The sequence below is a fragment of the Macaca nemestrina genome, chromosome 2, assembly GCF_043159975.1.
Source record: "Macaca nemestrina isolate mMacNem1 chromosome 2, mMacNem.hap1, whole genome shotgun sequence".
NCBI classification, from domain to species: domain Eukaryota; kingdom Metazoa; phylum Chordata; class Mammalia; order Primates; family Cercopithecidae; genus Macaca; species Macaca nemestrina.
The window spans coordinates 3440329-3457783 of NC_092126.1; the positions used below are offsets into that span (position 1 = coordinate 3440329).

The window sequence follows — 17455 nt, forward strand, 5'->3', positions numbered from 1 at the left end:
GCCGGACTCCGTCTCAAAAAAAAAAAAAAAAAAACCTAAGCCCTGATTCAAACCCACCAGCAACTTCCCATTGCCCTCAAAATGAAACTTGAGCTCCTCTCTGTGTTCTGAGGCCTATAAGGCCCTACAGAATCTGGCCCCTCCCATGTCTACTCTTTCCTCTCCTGTCTCTGCCTTCCACCCTCTAGACACTGTCCTCTCCTTTCCATTTCTCCCAGAGACAAGTTCTTCGCTGCCTTCAGCCCTTGCAGGTGCAGCTCCCTCTACCTGGCATGCCTTTCCCCAAGCCCTTCACAGGACGGCATCCTGCTCGTTTTTCAGTCTTCCGCTTAAATGTCACCTTCCTTAGTCCAAAGTGGGCCTCCCCTGTTATGCTTGCTTCTGCTTGTTCTTCTTCTTCACAGCACTTGTGGTCTTAATCAGTGGCAGCCTCTCCTCCCCACTAGACTATAAGCTCCATGAGGGCAAGGGCCATACAAGTGTTGTCTCTAGCTGTATGACCAGCTCCCAGCTCAGTACCTGCCACATGGCAGATGCCAAAGTCTATTAAATGGAGTTTTTTAAAGGATTAATTAATAATGAATGAATGAGGCTTCCTTGAATTCTTTCCGCCCACCTGTGCCCTTCCAACCAAGATTAGATGTCTTTCAAATATGATATGGACTCCTTCCCTCCTTCCTTGACTCCATTCCCTCCATTTGTGCTTATTTCTTGAGTAATTTCTATGTGCTCACATTATTTCCCCACCGCAGTGACATATTGTTTATCTGAAGGACATTGTCTCACCTCCTCTTCTACTCAGAATGCAGCTGAGAAGCCAGAAAGAAGCAAAAAGTCCTCCGCGATAAACTCCAAACTGGGAGATTCTGGCCTTTGGGCTCCCATCCAAAGTAGTATTTTCTATTTTCCCACACTCCTAATAGGGACGAAGATCTGCTCCCCAAACCTACAGCTGATTAATTTCTTTTGTTGTTGGGAAAGGGTGCTGCCAAACTCCATCAAATGATGACCACCTTTTTCAACGAAAGACCTCAAGGAAGGAAATTTAAATAAAACTTCTAATAGACATAGAATCCTTACTTTTGGTATATTTATTCATCGCAGTCTAAACCCTGCAAATGCTTGTACACACACACACACACGCATACCCCGCTGCCTCTTGCTCCCTCGCCCACAGCCACAGTCAGACGCGATGGAGCTCCTTCCAGGGAGGTATGTAGTACCTGTTCCCAGGTGTCCTGCTGGAATGCTGAGGGATGCCCAGAGGGGCCCATTGCCGGGCATCTTCCTTACAGGATCCAGGAACGCAGGAGCCTTGGGATTTCTCTCAGGTCGTCTTGGACGGGTTGGCCTGAACTGCAGCCCTCCAGAAGCTTGGAAGAGTTCCCAGGAGATCACGGATGAATTCCTTCAGCACCAACGGCTCTGTCCAGCATACCCGGCCCTGTCAGAACACACACCTGTGCCCACTCCTCCAGGAACTCTTCCACAACTCCCATAGGTCAAAGCCCAGAAATGGAGTATTTACGATCAATTGACTTGTTATTCATTCATCTGCATTTCGCGTCCCCTGTGTGCCTGGGGCAGAATTGATTCCCTTGTGTTTTGTAGCAGTGAGCTTCCTGACTTCTTGCTGGCTACCCACAGCCTCTGTCCTTAGCCTAAGCTGCCTTATCCCATTAGACACTTCTGAGGGTCAGTCTCTCCGAAGGCAACATGCCGGGAAGACAGATGTCGGCAGGACGGCCTCTGCCCTCAGAGGACTGTCTTACTTGAGTTCTGGCTGCACCAGGGATTTCCCGTTTCTAAGACAACGCTTTCTTTCTTAAATAGCCTATCAGGTGGGTTCCCTTAGGGGTCTGGGTTCCCTTAGAGGTCCTTAACCTTGGCTCTGACTTGTCTGTTTACAATTTGTTCACCTATCTCAGAAGAACTTCTGCCCTGATTTGTAGATAGCTTGCTACATTGTGGGTTTCTGCTGGCTCAGCTGGAACTGCCTGCCAGGTCCCTTCTTCTGTCTCCACGTCCCACATCTGATGCAGTGCCGAAGCACAGATTTAGCTTCAGATTTGTCCTAGAAGCTGCCGCAGCAGTTTTTTAGGATTGGAGGCGGATCGCTGTTAGTCACTCATTCTATTGGGATTGTCCCGTGAAAGGAGAGATACGTATTTCCCTGGAGAAGCTCCCCCAATCCACTGCAATCTCATTACAAGTTATTTCCATAAAGAATTCCTGATGGGTGCCCAGGGAGCTGAACTGGTTACACAAATGTTCAGGCATTGAAGGCCCCAAGGGCCCTAGGCCTGAAGGGAATGGGACAAAGCCCGCAGGTGTGAACAGAGCCACAGCAGTGAGATGGCTTATCCATTTTTCTGTGTTAGGTTTCCAGGTGAACCAATATCTCACTCATTGAAGAAAATTAAACTTCATGGACAAGGAATTTTGGGACTTCTCTCATAAACCTGGACTTCCGATAACTCACAAAGGCCTTTGACTCAGTTTTCTCCAAAGGCTCTCTGAATTGCAACCACTCCTCCCCAGCCCTCTGCCACCTCTGCCCTTGCCCGGACACCGCACAATGTTGTAACCGGAACTCCTGGCTCCCCTCTCAGTCCCCTCTAATTCGGTCTCCACACAGCATCCAGAGCCATCTTCTAAGCCACAACTCCGACCAGGTTTCTCTTGCCCCTCAATGGCCTCCTTAGACCTCAGAGTAATATCCAAGCCCCTTTGCTCTGGTTCACAGAATCCTTCCAGCTTGGTCCCCGTTGACCTCTGCTACATCCTTATTCCTCAGCACTCATTCTGTTGCATGAATGCTCTGACCACGCATGCCCCACGTTTGCTCTCGCTTCCAGGTCTTCAAACACGACACACGTCCTTCTGGATCTCCCTGCCTTCCCTCCCCTAACTCCTAGTCAACCTTAAGGATGGATTAGACACCAGCTAAGGGTACCACAGAAGGACATTTGCCCAGCGCACTCAGCACCCTCTACCACCTCCTCCTTTCCCAGCAGCTGGATTAGGAGGCCCTGTACTGCTGTTGAGACATTACCTTAATATGTGCTAATTACCTGCTTAGTTGTCTGTTTCCCTTACTAGGACGTAAAACCTTGAGACCTAGATTCTCTCCTGTTCATTATTGTATCTCCAGTGGCTAGCACAGTTCCCAGGCTATAGCAGGGAAAACTCAATAAATGGCCGTTGAATTCATTCATTCGTGAATAGAATTGCTGCAATAGGATAAATCCTTGGTGTTAGAGACAATCTTGAAAAAGCAGGTTAGCACAATAAGAAAAGTCCTGGGCAGGAAGGTCATGAGATCTGAGTTCCTCATAAACTAGGACAAGTCAAATCTCCTCCCTGCACAGAACTTCAGTTTTCCCACATACAAATTCCAGAATCTAAATCTCAGAGGTCCTTTTCAGCCTCTGTGGTTTATGGTGGTGAATCATACATGTTTTCTCGAAGAATTACTGCTCTTCTTTTGAGTTGCCTGTGAAGGACATCAGAAGACCATCATGTTCAGAGGAGTGCTCTTAAATTCCATGAAGAGCACCAAGGACATAATTAGAAAAAACAGATGCTTTGGTTCCAATAGGACTTAGTCCTCAAAACCTAATTGTCAATCCCTCCTACTGCCTTCTTCCTGGGGTGGAGGAGTCTCTCTCTTTATTTTCTCCTAACTGGCATCTTGGGGCTTCTCTACCATGGGTTTGCCACCTTTCCCTACAGAGCTGGTAAGCTGAATTCCAAAGATTGGGGCTAAAAGTATCAATCAGAATCAGGACCTGAGAAGAACTGGAAAATGTGTCAAATTAAATGAATGACCATAAAGCATCTAGAAATTTATTAAAACCCTCCAGAGTCTAAGGCCTGAGGCCCCCAAATCCTGGGCTGGAATGTAGAGCAGCAGGTAAAAGGCTCAAAATTATTGCTAGGGGCCCACAGTTTCCTCATGAATCCAGCATTGTTTCTAGACTAACTGAATATGAAGTCTTGCAACTATGCCTTGTTTCTCAAATGTACAACAGAGCCGCCATTGTAACTAACAACATAGAAATTCACTGAAAAGTAGCACTGAGTTCACACCGAGCATCATGCACTTTCCTTGCTCAATGGATATAATCATGGATACAACAACAGGTACTATCACAGATACTACCACAAATACCACCATGCATACTACAATGGCTAGCGCAAGGACTCTTGGTTACTAGAATGCCAGCTCTGGAAAAGATGAAACCACAACTGTCTTATTAGTGCTATACTCCTAGCACCTCCTTCAAGACTGGCCATGTGCTAGAGGCTGATTGGATATTTGTCAGGCATCACAGAAAATGTTTTACTTTAAAAAGACAGATGCAGCCGGGCACGGTGGCTCACACCTGTAATCCCAGCACTTTGGGAGGCCGAGGTGGGCAGATCACCTGAGGTCAGGAGTTCGAGACCAGCCTGGCCAACACGGCTAAACCCCGTCTCTACTAAAAATACAAAACAATAGCCAGACGTGGTGACAGATGTCTATAATCCCAGTTACTCAGGAGGCTGAGGCAAGAGAATCGGTTGAATCCAGGAGGCAGAGGTTGCAGCGAGCCGAGATCATACCGTTGCACTCTAGCCTGAGCAACAAGAGCAAAACTCCATCTCAAAAAATAAACAAACAAACAAATAAATAATAAAATAGAATAAAAAATAAAAACACAGCCATATTTGAAAACATTAAGAACCACACTAGGTCGTCAAAATAATTAACAAAATGACAGCTTCATGTTTTATTGCCTGTTGCAATTAAAAAATATTGACTTTCCCATACATGACTGCATTTGGCTCTCAAAAAATCATCTTGCAAGGGAAGTAGAGCTCAAAGTCCAACAGGCTGCCTGGGGTGGCCGCATAAGCAACCAGTAGTGGAACCTGGGCTTCGGCAACATACCACGCAATGACGTTCGCTTGCAGGAGAATGTAGCTCTCCTCTCCCCTCTGCTAGCTGGGATGGCTTGGCTAAGTGACATCCGGGCAAGATATGGCCCTAAAATAAGACTGGAGCTTCGTCAAGCCAGGTGACTTATTGCTAAGAATTGCAAAAATAGTACAGAGCTTCTTGCATTTAACAAAATAAAGCAGTTGGGGAGGTTGCCCGAGCGGTGGCAGGCGAGGCTCTCCTTTTGTGTCTCCGTCGTCTCCCTTTTTTCTGTCATTAAATAGAAATAAAACGGTAGGGGCAAAATGAAGGTGAGTCTCTGTTAAGTAATTTAAGATGCATATTTTTGTGTATCTTGATTGAGGCCCAAGATTTAAGGATCGTGAAAGATGGTTGAAATACAAAACCCAATGCAAATTGCAATCAGAAGCCTACTGATTAAATAAAGGTACATTCATACAATGGAATCGGATGCAGTTAAAATGATATAGATTTATGTCTGTTGATATACCATTGACTAAAGTAAGTAAAGGATAGCATATACTGTACAGTGTTTTCCTATTTACCTACATGTTATTCCTCTTGTAAGTGCAAAGACAGATGTCTGGAGTGACAGTCACCAAACATTAACTAGCTCTGCATAGGAGAATTTCATGTGACTTTTACTTTCATACTTTTACATTGTTATGAGTGTGCAAACAGTATGTTCTCTGAGCCCACCTGCAAGGATCATTCCAGAGAGTATAACACATTCCCAAAGGGCAGTGGTCTTTATTAACGAGTCCTCACTCATCATCCAAAGCTACAGAACACTTTCATTCCTTTGATCACTAAGAAGACTGAGCCTTGATTGGCCACGTGGCCAGCCACCACCACAGGGCTCAAGTCACAGTGCTCACCGCTGCCGGCAAGGATCTCCCAGGAGCCGCAGACGCCCAGGCAGCGTATGAGTCCATCGCCCACCCTGCCTGCTCACTCTGGGCGTCCTCCTTGTCCCCCAGGAGGCAGTGGTGAGGGAGGACAGATGGGCATCCCTGTTCCCTCCCAACTAGCCAGGTACCAGTGTCTGTGCCCATAGCCTTCTCCCCAGAGGCCACTGGCCGTCCATCTCAGCCACCGTGGGGACTGACCCTGGCCAGGTGCTCAAGGAATTTGGAGTCACTTTGCTTTTCTGAGCCTCAGTTTCTTCACTGGGAAAATTGGAATTAAAACACTACCTCCTGTGAGGATCGAATCAGATACAGTTTACTGCAGTGCTTTGTAGACTTGAAAATGGTTTTTTGGTTGAAAAACCGGCAAGACAGCAGAGGTTTTGGAGTTAAACATGGATCTGAATGTGGTCCTGTCACAAACTGACTATGTGACTTGGGGAAGCTAAACATCCTCTCACAGCCTCAGTTTCTGGCCTTTAATACGGGGTTCTCCTTTGTCCTACCACCAGCCCAAAACCCTTCAGGAGGAACTGTGATTTGTTAAGCTCCAGAGAACCAAGGCTCAAATGAAACCTTCTTAAGAGTAATTATGCAGATGTTGTGGGGGTGGGGGATGCCTCATGGCTAGAACCCAACTTCCCCCACTTTGTTTTTATTTTTACACCCCTGAAGTCCAAAACCAGCTGTCTGAATCACTTGCAAACAGAGCCAAAACTATTTTCATGCGTCATAGGAGGCTGCAGGCTCCAGCCACACCTCAGGATGGTGCACTAAAAATATCCTCCCAGCGCTATTTTTAAGGCCCTGCAGCCTGCTCACCCCAGGCCACGGGAGCGGAGCCCTCATCACACGCACGCAAAGGCACCAAGTTAGGGCCTGATGCCTAGCGGGCCCTTGGGTCAGTGAGGCACTGCGCGTAAACCCCACACTCTCCTCCCTGCCCACAGTGATTGCCCGCTGTGTAAAGGCCTCTGCCGCAGGTGCAGACTCATCTGTCTCTGGATACCTGCCAGGCACCACAAAGCCCACTGCGATGGGACCACTGTGCCCAGCTGTGCATCCCAGTTCCACACTGGATATTCTCAGAATCAACAGCACACAGCATCTGCCCAGCTGGGACACTGGGTACTCACCCTTCACGTGTGAACAGTCACTTATCATTTCCAAAGCATGTTCATAGCCGTGACCTTCTCTGACCCCCACTGCACTTCTGCCAAATTGATATTATTAGCCCCAAGTTACGGATTCAGAAATGAAAGTGGTATGTGTGCGTTTCTCACAGCACTGTTATGCAACAGAATGTAAATGAACTTCTCTGGTGTGATGGGAGGTAGGATGACCTCGGATTAGCCGACATTGGCTCAGAATTTCTTCTTGGTGTCCTACATATTGGCCACACCCACCTTCCCTTGTAGTCAAACCAGTCACCATTCATTCATTCATTTGCAAGCATTTTCCCAGCATGCACTCTGGGCCAGGCCTTCTCAGAGATAAATGACATCTTCCCTGCCCAGGGGAGGTCATGGTGCCAGGACAGAACTCCAGGGCATGGTGGGCACAGGGTAGCAGGAGAAGGTAAGAAAGGCTCCAGGAAGGGAGCCATCCCTTTGGGCATCTGAGGGCTGAGCAGGAAACAGAAACGCTGTCCACACAGGAGCAGCTTAGGCAGGAGAGCAGGGAGCATGTGGGAGCCTACAGCAGGTCAGAGTGGGAGTGGGCAGGAGGCAGGGACCGGAGGCTGGACCAGAGCAGGGCAGAGCGGGAGGTGCAGGGCTGCCTGAAGGCCACGGGGAGCCACTGGGGGGGGTTCCAGCCGTGGAGAATGTGATCGTCGGTGGGTGTTGGCGCCGTCCCTATGGTAGCTGTGGGGGGGGTTCCAGCAGTGGAGAATGTGATCATCAGTGGGTGTTGGTGCCGTCCCTGTGGTAGCTGTGGGGGGGGTTCCAGCAGTGGAGAATGTGATCATCGGTGGGTGTTGGCACCGTCCCTGTGGTAGCTGTGGGGACGGCGGCGAGCAACAAGGCTGTAGAGCAAGAGGCCAGATGCAGGTCGTACAATAGTTCAGGTGAGACAGGATGGGGCTGAGGCAGGTGGAGTGAGACAGGATGAAGAAGGAGTCAGTTCTAGAAGTCCTTAGAAGTAATTACCAGGTAGGATGAAAACAAGCGACGGGGCTTAGACCAGTTGGATGCACAGGGCAGGAGAAAAGAAGAGTCCAGGGTAAGCCCAGGGCTGGGTCTGGGTGACTGTGAACAGATGAATGCCATCCACGGAGTGAGGGCGCACGGGGCAGGAGCAGGTGCAGGCAACGACAAGCTTGCTTTGCATCTGTCACAGTGGGGGCGGGGCCCGTGGCTATCTAAGCAGCACTGATAAGCAGCAAGTCAGGTATACAGTTGTGGGGCTCGGGAAGAAATCAGGCTTGCATCAAACCTTTTGGAAGGTGGTAAGGAGTTGAAGAAGCCTCTAGAACAGTGGGTCTCAACCCTCTTTCATCAAAATCAACTGGGCAGCTTTAAAAAAACAACTGATATCTGGGTCCCATCCCCAGACATTCTGATGTGATTACTGCATTTCTGTACAATGGGCCCTGGCATTGGTATATTTTTAGTGACCCCAGGTGCTCCTTCTGGTGTGTAGCCAGGGATGGACACACTGCCACAGAGACTCGATGATGGAGCAGAGGTGGCTGGGGGCAGGCCCGTGGTGCACACCAACAGGGAAGGGCTGGGGAGGGAAGACAGCCCCAGTAGGGCCGAGGGCACCAGGAGAGAGCATGATCCCGGAGCGGAGCAGCAGGAGCGGGATGTCAGGAAGGCAGTCCTGCGCGCAGCATCAGATGCTGCAGGAAGAACCAGGCGGTGGGAAGACTGAGGAGTGTCTCTGGCATTTAGCGTCTAGGAGTCTGTCAAGGTGACTTGGGTCAGGACAGGCTCCAAGCTGGGGGAAGGCAGCTGATGAGGGTTGCAGACTAGCCCAGACTTCAAGGAGAGCGGAAGGGGAGTAAATGAAGACACCAAACATGAAGCACTCTTTTAGGAAACTTGGCTGTGAATAGAAGCAGAGGAAAGAAGAGGAGAAGGAGGTATGATTGGACAGATTTGAGGATGCTTCTGTTCCAAGCATAAAGAAGCAAGAGGGGTAAGTGGACAAGGCCTTGAATGATGGGCAAAGTGAAGTTCATAGAGGGTGGTCCAGCTGAGGGACCTGTGTTTCAGGGCTCACTGCAGAGATCACCCCTAGGAGGCGGGCTGCTTTCCCCCAGCGGGGCTAGGACCTGAGATCGTGTCACCTGCCCTCCATACAGCCCTGCACCTGCACCTGTGCCGTGGAGTGTGTTGATGCGTGGGCAGGCGCTGCTCTTTCCTCTGCCCTCCAGCCCCACAGCTAGCCCTCTTTCTCATGCCTGCCTTCCAAGGCCTGGCCCCGCTGCTGGAGCCGCACACGCCAGGCTCTGCTTAAATACGGACGACTCCACCACCTTTTGCTCCACTCCTCACCCCCAGAACTGTTGTTGTTGTTTACCAACTATGAAGGACCCACCATAGGTAGAGAACCACGTACTTTGCACCCTTGGAGCCCCTGCTTTAAGACCTCCACAGTCTACTTATCTAATATTTATTGCATAAATTCATACATATGTACATGTACAAACATGAAAGCAATGACAAAAATGCATTTCCAATTATACATATGCCTAATTGTGCATGCTCACCACAGGGCAGACACAGACGCCTCCAATGGGCGCACCTATGTCACCAAGACCTCCCTGCAGGACCCGGCTTGGCTACTCTGTGAGTGGCTCTCACGGCCTAGAAAGAAGCCCTCGTTGACACAGGCCCAAGACCACCCACATTTCCCAACACATTCACCCGAGTTTAGGAAAGGCCACGACTCACCTCCAGTCACCGAACTCCAAGCCTTTCTGACATGTGGTCAAAGGGAAAGAAATTTGCCACTGCATTTTGGAATTTATGCATCACGGAGCTCAGTTTTTGTTTTCCCAGTAAATGGCTTTTAGAAGATAACAGGAAGAGGTGTCTTTCCAATGCTCACCCTTTTTCCCAGTTTTGCTCAAGAAACATCTGGCACCATCAGTGACTCAGTTTCAACTTGCAGCTTTAATTTCTTCATTTACAAGAGCTATAAAGAATGGCCAGCAAAGCAGTCACTCCAGTATTTTTAAACTTACACTACTAATGCTTTTGTCTACTAACGAGTGGTATTGAGTATTTGAAAAAAAAAAAAAATCCAAACTCAGTATCTATTTCAATACATTCTTAACTCAGTACATTTCAATACATTCTTAACTCAGTACATTTCAATACATTCTTAAGGAAAAATTTCTGACACGTGAATTGCTCTCTTTAAGTAAAAAAGGTTTAGTTCTGAATTCTAGGTAAAAATAAGTATGAGGATGCTAGTAAAAGGCTATCCTGAGATGTAGCTTTTTTTTCCCACCCTGTGTGAGGCTTTGGTTGAGAAAGACATACTGTCCCTGCTGTCTTCGAAGGACAGTGAGAAGGAGTCGTGTTCATGCCATCAATAGCAAAGCACCCACTCGCACACAGAGACACTGTACTATGGTGGATTAAAATGGTAAACTGGAGTCATCTTAGCTCGAGGCCGGATTTCTTAGAGAGTGAGGGACCCTGGACCCTGTGTGCATCAGCCCTATAAAGGCCATTTGAGTCCCCCACGCCACCCCACCCCACCCCACCCTCTGCTTCCCTCAACCACAAACCCCATCCCTGATCCTGGTGAGTCTCCTGCATTACAGACTGTTCCAGGCCTCCAGGCTGCCTTTTTTTTCTTCCTCTGTGACTCTTCTGACCCTGATTGTTGGGACAATGTGGGGAGGATTCACTCCCTTAGGATAAAGAATGGGAGCCCAGTGGGGTTACCACTTCCTATCTTAGAAGGGCATCTGGAAACAGATATTTCTAGAACTGTGGGATCTTCTTGCGGGGCAGGCTTGCCTCTTGAGAGCCCAGAGGGAGAAAAGATAGCAGGTTTCAACTCACCACTAGCAAGAATAGTGCTTACAGGCACCTTGGAAGGTGGTGAGCTCCCTGTGCTTGGGAGACTCAAGCAGAAGCGGTAGGGCTGCTTGTCAGGGACGTCCCACAGGGAATGCTCTTCATCAGGACTTTGTGGCCATTCCTGCATGGTGTGAGGTGAAGCCCGGGCCAGCCTCCCCTCTTCTCCATGGTTCTCCTTTGCATTGCACAGACAGGACTCACTCAAGACTGTCCAAGACTCTCAACACTTAGCTGTTCTCCTCCCTGTCCAGCCTGTGACCACAGCTCACAAAAAGTGACCGGAGCCCTCACCGGTGCTGAGTTACAAACTGAGGTCCTGGCTTTGAGCATATGAAAGGGGTATGAATAGCTTTGCTTTACTAACGAGGAAGCAGGGTTTACAGAGGTGACGTAGCTAGCTGGTCAGTGGGAGTTTGGCCCAGGCTCCTGACCACTAGGCCACAGTGATTTTTTTAATGCATTCTTAGGTAAGGCAAAGACCAATGTATATAATCACTCCATCTAATGTAACTTGTTTGTAAACCAATTTTTTCTTTCTTTCTTTATTTTTTTCTTCTTTTGAGACATTGTCTCACTGTTACCCATGCTAGAGTGCAGTGGAGCAATCACAGGTCACTGCATGAATCTTCACCCCCCATGGCTCAAGCGATCCTCCCACCTCAGCCTTCTGAGTAGCTGGGACTACAGCACGTGCCACCATGCCCATACCCCACTAATTTTTATGGTTTTTGTAGAGGTAGGGTTTTGCTATGTTGCCCAGGCTGGCCTCGAACTCCTGGGCTTAAGCAATCTGCCTGCCTCGGCCTCCCAAAGTGCTGGGATTACAGGCGTGAGCCACCGCGCCCAGCCTAAACCAAATTTTTGAACACATTTCCCTAAAATGCTATTTAATGACACACGGTTTTATCCCCATTTCCCATCCATAGGATTTTTGGTTTCTTGCATTCTTCACTTCCATTATAGGACATGCTGACGAGGGATTAGCAGACTTCTGGGAGTTGTACTACCCGATAGTCGTCCGTTGGATTCTGTAATCCGTCCTCTCACCCCTTCCTGGGGGCATTCTGTGGAGGACGGCGAGGCCCACGTGTACACCCGCACGCTGAGCAGATGAAAACTCGCCTGTTTCCACACATGGCGTGAGCTCTCCGGGGAACAAGAAACATTCCGGGTGGTCTTGGATCTTACATCTCAGGTCAGGGATCTAGAAGTAATCCAGATTGGACAGGCGGGAGCCGTCGGGCGGGTCCGGATTGGACAGGCGGGGACCGTGGGGCGGGTCCGGATTGGACAGGCGGGGACCGTGGGGCGGGTCCGGATTGGACAGGCGGGGACCGTGGGGCGGGTCCGGATTGGACAGGCGGGGACCGTGGGGCGGGTCCGGATTGGACAGGCGGGAGCTGCTGGGCAGGTCCGGATTGGACAAGCGGGAGCTGTGGGGTCCGGATTGGACAGGTGGGAGCTGCTGGGCGGGTCCGGATTGGACAGGCGGGAGCTGTGGGGTCCGGATTGGACAGGCGGGAGCTGTCAGGAGAGGCTGTGTCGCGTTAGCTCTCAGGTGTCAGTGCTCCCAGAACTAGTCCAGAATGGAAGAGAGAAACCCAAAGGATCTGGCATGGGAGAGGCAGAACCACCTGCAGGGAAATCTTATGTGTTTTATTTTTATTTTATTATTTTTTCGAGACCGAGTCTCGCCCTGTCGCCCAGGCTGAAGTGCAATGGTACGATCTCAGCTCACTGCAGCCTCCACTTCCTGGGTTCACGCCATTCTCCTGCCTCAGCCTCCCGAGTAGCTGGGATTACAGATGCCCGCCACCACGCCAGGCTAATTTTTGTACTTTTAGTAGAGATGGGATTTCACCATGTTTGCCAGGCTGGTCTCGAACTCCTGACCTCAGATGATCCACCCACCTTGGCCTCCCAAAATGCTGGGGTTACAGGCGTGAGCCACGGCACCTGGCCGGGAAATCTTAACTCGAGGAACATGGAATGCTCCAAAAACAATGCTGGGTGATGATGAGCTTACTGTTTAAAAAAACCAAACAACTAGGTAAGGAGATGAACCTCAGTCTTAGAGCATCAGCAGCCACAACACAGGAAGGATAACCTGGAAGAGACTTTACATAAGTAAGCTTAGGAGAGTGAACTTGACGTAAGTAAGCTTAGGAGAGTGAACGGGGGTGAGAAGGGGGCCTGGCGAGTGCAGCCAATGTTTTCGGGAAGTTTTACTGTGAAGAGGAGCAGAGCCAGGCAGAAGCTAGTCAGAGATGGGAGAGGATGGGGAACTGTGTGTTACAGGAATGACCAAGACCGAAGACAGGGAGAGAGTGGAGCTGAAACCTAGAGTGGGTGAGGAGAGGGCTTCGAGAGGGAGGTGAGGGGGTCTCTGTGGGCGGGGGAAGGCTGCTTGTCCATCAGAGCCCGAGGGAAGAAGCTGGTGCAGATGGAGGGATGGTTCCAGCATTGGGAGAGGGACGATGAGGCTGTTTCTCCCTGATGGCTGCTATTAAAGACATGAGACGAGGTTACCTGGTGAAAGTGACAGAGTTTGAGGAGAAAGGGTAAAGTGTGCAAGTATTCCCTTGCAGAGGGGACAGCAAGCTTTCCAGAAGAACTTCCAAGGGTCTTCGGACAGCATGGAGGTGTGTGATTGTGAATGCAACGGAGGAGACTGGGCAAGAGAATTGAGGGCATTTTCAGGCAAGCAGTGATAACACCAGCTTATTGTACGGTGAATGCCCAGAGAACAAGCCAGGCACTTTGTCAGAGGACCCCCAGATGCCAGTCGCTCAAGGTCTGTTCCTGTCATCTGTTCAGTTTCTCTAGAGAGGCAGAGCCCAGTCTCCCAGAGGGCACGCGCCTGGCTGCAGCTACTCCTCGGCAGGGTAGGGACAGGGGCAGAGTCTCAATGTCCATTATGTAGATTTCACTGAATCCTCGTTTGCAGCCTGTGTGGCACCCCACTACCCTCCATTGATCCTGGTGGCCCTAACGTCAAAGCCCCTTCTGTTAAACTTACTTAGAAAATGAATCTCCATTCTCCTGCTGGCTCTGGCGGGAAAGGGCTGGGGAGAGAAGGAGTGTGAGTCTCTTTGTGAGGTGGGGTAAGGAGCATGCACGATCAACCCACAGGCAGACTTGAAAATAGTACCCCCCTCTTCTCCTGTCTGAGACACATCCTGACCTCTGCAAGTTGGGCAAGACGCTAGTTCAGGCCCTAGACGTGGCTCCCAGCCATTTGATCCAGAAACTCTGTCATCCCATGTGTCTGTCAGAGTCTGGAAGGGGCTGCAGGGGCTGCTGCTAGCACAGCCCCTAACCCCATGGATTTCCCCACCTGGAGCTGGAGTAAGGCCTACATTGGAGCCATCTGAAGTGCAGGGTTGAGGTAGAGACTTGGACTGCCCAGCTCTATAGAAGATTCTGCATCTAACTTTCACTTGACTGGAAAATCAAGAACAACTCACTTCCCCTGTTTATTCTGCGCTTATAAAATGGGAACTGCTCATTCACACAGGGAACAGGGATATAGCTTTGTCCCCTCATCGAGATCACAAAACAGATTAAAACAGTCCTGGAGAATACCACCTTTCCCAGTATCTGCTAGACTCATAACCCATTGAGAGTAGTGTGCTAAGAGGTTCTTTGCCTTTCCTGGCTGAAAGTTTTATGTCCCAGTAGGCGGAAGAGGTGAGTGCCTTCAGCTCACTGCTGGTTATAAAAGTCAAGCCGATAATGTAAATAATTCTTACGCCGGATTATTTGCTTGGCTTCTGACCACAGTCCCAGGTTCCCACTGGCAATTATATCTAAGTTGCCTTCTCCTACGCATAAAATAACACCTGTCTAGGTTAATAGCTATCCCTCTAAACTATAACCAAATATGCTCGTACACCCAAACTTAGACAACTTTTACACATACTAAATCTTCACCACCTGTGTATAAACTATAAACTAAAATACTAACTTAACACAGTCTAATAAAACCGCTCTAAAAGTCTACCCCCCAGGCAATAGTCAATAAAACTTTCAAACAAAACTAACTTTAATTCTTTGAAAGCTTGTTTCTTTCTTTAGTCAACAAAAGGTAATGGAGCCAAGCGATGGTGTGTCTGGACAGATGGAGCAGCAGGAAGAGGCAGACCTTTACCCCAGGGGAAAGCAGCGGGCCAGGAGTCAGAATGCTTAGGGTTTGCGATTTCCCTCTTACCAGCTAGTGACCGCAGGCAGATCAAAATCCATAAAGCGGGGCAGCTTTGGAGTAGTCTAAGCTTGGGTTTGAATCCTGGTTCTGCCACTCACTCTATGTGTGACCCTAGACCTTGGAGAGTTAAGCTGTCTAACCCTCGCTTTACCTATTATTAAAATGAGGAATGATAGCACCCTTCAGTTACCGGGTGGCTGTGAGGATGAGATGAGCTCATGCTTGTAAGGGACTTGGCACCATGTACGGCACTTAGGAAATCCTCCAGTAAGGGTTCTGATGATGATGAAAGTGATCCTAACGAATAGAACAGAGACTGAGAGCTCAAAAGAACATCTCACCTCGACTCAGTTTGCTTACCTATAAGATGGGAACACTGCTTTAATCCCTACCCAGTTTTCCTCACATTGGTGTTTTGGGGATCAAATGAACTGAAGCAATGGTCCCAAGTACAGATCTTCGCAGAGTTGTCAGAATATGACACAGTTTTCACCAATCTGAATAATGGGGAAATGAAAAAAATAACAATGTAGTAAATGGTTTTTTTTTTCGGAGATGGAGTCTCACTCTGTCGCTCAGGCTGGAGTGCAATGGCGCGATCTAGGCTCACTGCAACCTCTGTCTCGCAGGTTCAAGCGAGTCTCCTGCCTCAGTCTCTCGAGTAGCTGGGATCACAGGCACCTGCCACCACGCCCAGCTAATTTCTTTGTATTTTTAGTAGACAGGGGGTTTCACCATGTTGGCCAGGCTGGTCTTGAACTCCTGACCTCAGGTGATCCACCTGCCTCAGCCTCCGAAAGTGCTGGGATTACAGGCGTGAGCCACCGCGCCCGGCCTGTAGTACATGATTTGCAAATTGAATTGTTCCCAACTTTAAAAGGCTGCGTTATCCTGATGTCATGTCATCTCTAATCTGAGTGTGTGCGTGTGTATGTGTGTGGAGTTATCCCTTTTTAATGAAAGTATGGTGCTAATGAATGTTTGTTTTAATGGACTTGCTCAGAAAAATAAAAGTTGTCAACCCTGTACCGATCCCTTGTTTTTTGGAAATCTTACTAGTCTGTGAAATTAAAAAAATAAAATAAAAAACTCTATAAGGAAACCTCCAGGATAAGAAGTTTGAGCTTGCCAGTCATAAGATTCTGTATGGAGATAACAAAAAGAACAGCACCTCATACTGAGTCCCTACCACATGCCAAGGATGGCTGGGGATGGCTACACATTGCCTGTAATCCTCACGACAGCCTGGCAGGCTCGGTGTGGCTTAGCCCGTTTGACAGGCGGAGAAACTGAGACATAGAGAGGATAAGCAGCTGAACTCTTCCTCCGGGGGGAGTTCGATGCCAGGTCCTCCCAACTCCTCGCCTAACTCTTCCTCCGGGGGGAGTTCGATGCCAGGTCCTCCCGACTCCTCGCCTAACTCTTCCTCCCGGGGGAGTTCAGTGCCAGGTCCTCCCGACTCCTCGCCTCGCAGTTTTTCCTGGATTGTGCTGAAGGATGACTGTGGAGGAGGCCCTGACAGGGCCATGGAGACTTCACCACTATAAAAAGTAACCACACCACAGGCTTATGGGCAAATCACTTAACCTCTCTCGGCTTCTAGCGTCCAACTGGGAAATTAGGCAGAAATCGGGGTCATGCTGAAAACAGATGGAAAGGCAAGCTGGGCTAGGAAATAAAATTAGCACAAAGAAGCCATTCTTTATGATTCGCGATGATTCAATGCCCTTTGACTATTTATGAAATTGGGAAGCGTCCCAGCCCGGGTAATTGACAGAATGCTGCCCGGATACAGGGACGTCATCAGATGGCCTCTTTCTCCCTTTGGCCAACCAGATTCAATCCCTCTGCCTTCTCACAGTTGGCCAGGGCCTCCCTTCCTGCTACCCTCGGTGGTTTTCTGGGTCCCAGAGGCCTCCCAGAGCTGGGTTGGTAGGAGACCCCTCCCACTCTGGTCACTCTCCCTCTCACCCTTCACACTGCAGGTGAGCATGGCGCTATGCATTGTTCATTTGTTCTTATGTACCCTCTCAGCAACTCTGAAGGAGGTTTTATTAACATTAATTTACACATGGGGAAACTGAAGCTCACTGAAGCTAAGAAACTGGCTTGGGGTGACACAACCTACAAAGGGCAGGAGAATCCCCACCCAGCCAGGGCTGCCTGACGTGAGACTGTGCCTCCCATTTTATCACTAAACCCCCATGAAGACTGAGGGAAGAAGATTCTAAAACTCTAACAGCTCCCAGGCTCCCTTTACATAAACTATGCCTTCTCTGGATGCCAAGGTAGTCACTATGTACCCACCATGTATTGGGCCATTCACTCAGAGCCAGGGTCAGCCCAACAACTC

General features: G+C 49.2%; 1 long non-coding RNA gene across 6 annotated transcripts in view; it reads right to left on the minus strand.

Annotated features, from left to right (window-relative positions):
- Nucleotides 1-17455, minus strand: part of LOC105470810 (uncharacterized) — a 185463-nt gene that overhangs the window by 21618 nt on the left and 146390 nt on the right. The window contains exons 5-6 of one of the 6 annotated variants that reach the window (XR_011619510.1): nucleotides 9913-9999; nucleotides 1224-1444 (exon numbers count right to left, since the gene is read on the minus strand). The exons of 4 other annotated variants lie outside the window; for them this stretch is intronic. This is a non-coding gene — a long non-coding RNA (uncharacterized lncRNA). The remainder of the gene's footprint in view (nucleotides 1-1223; nucleotides 1445-9912; nucleotides 10000-17455) is intronic. One more of the 6 variants, XR_011619512.1, reaches the window with a different exon arrangement.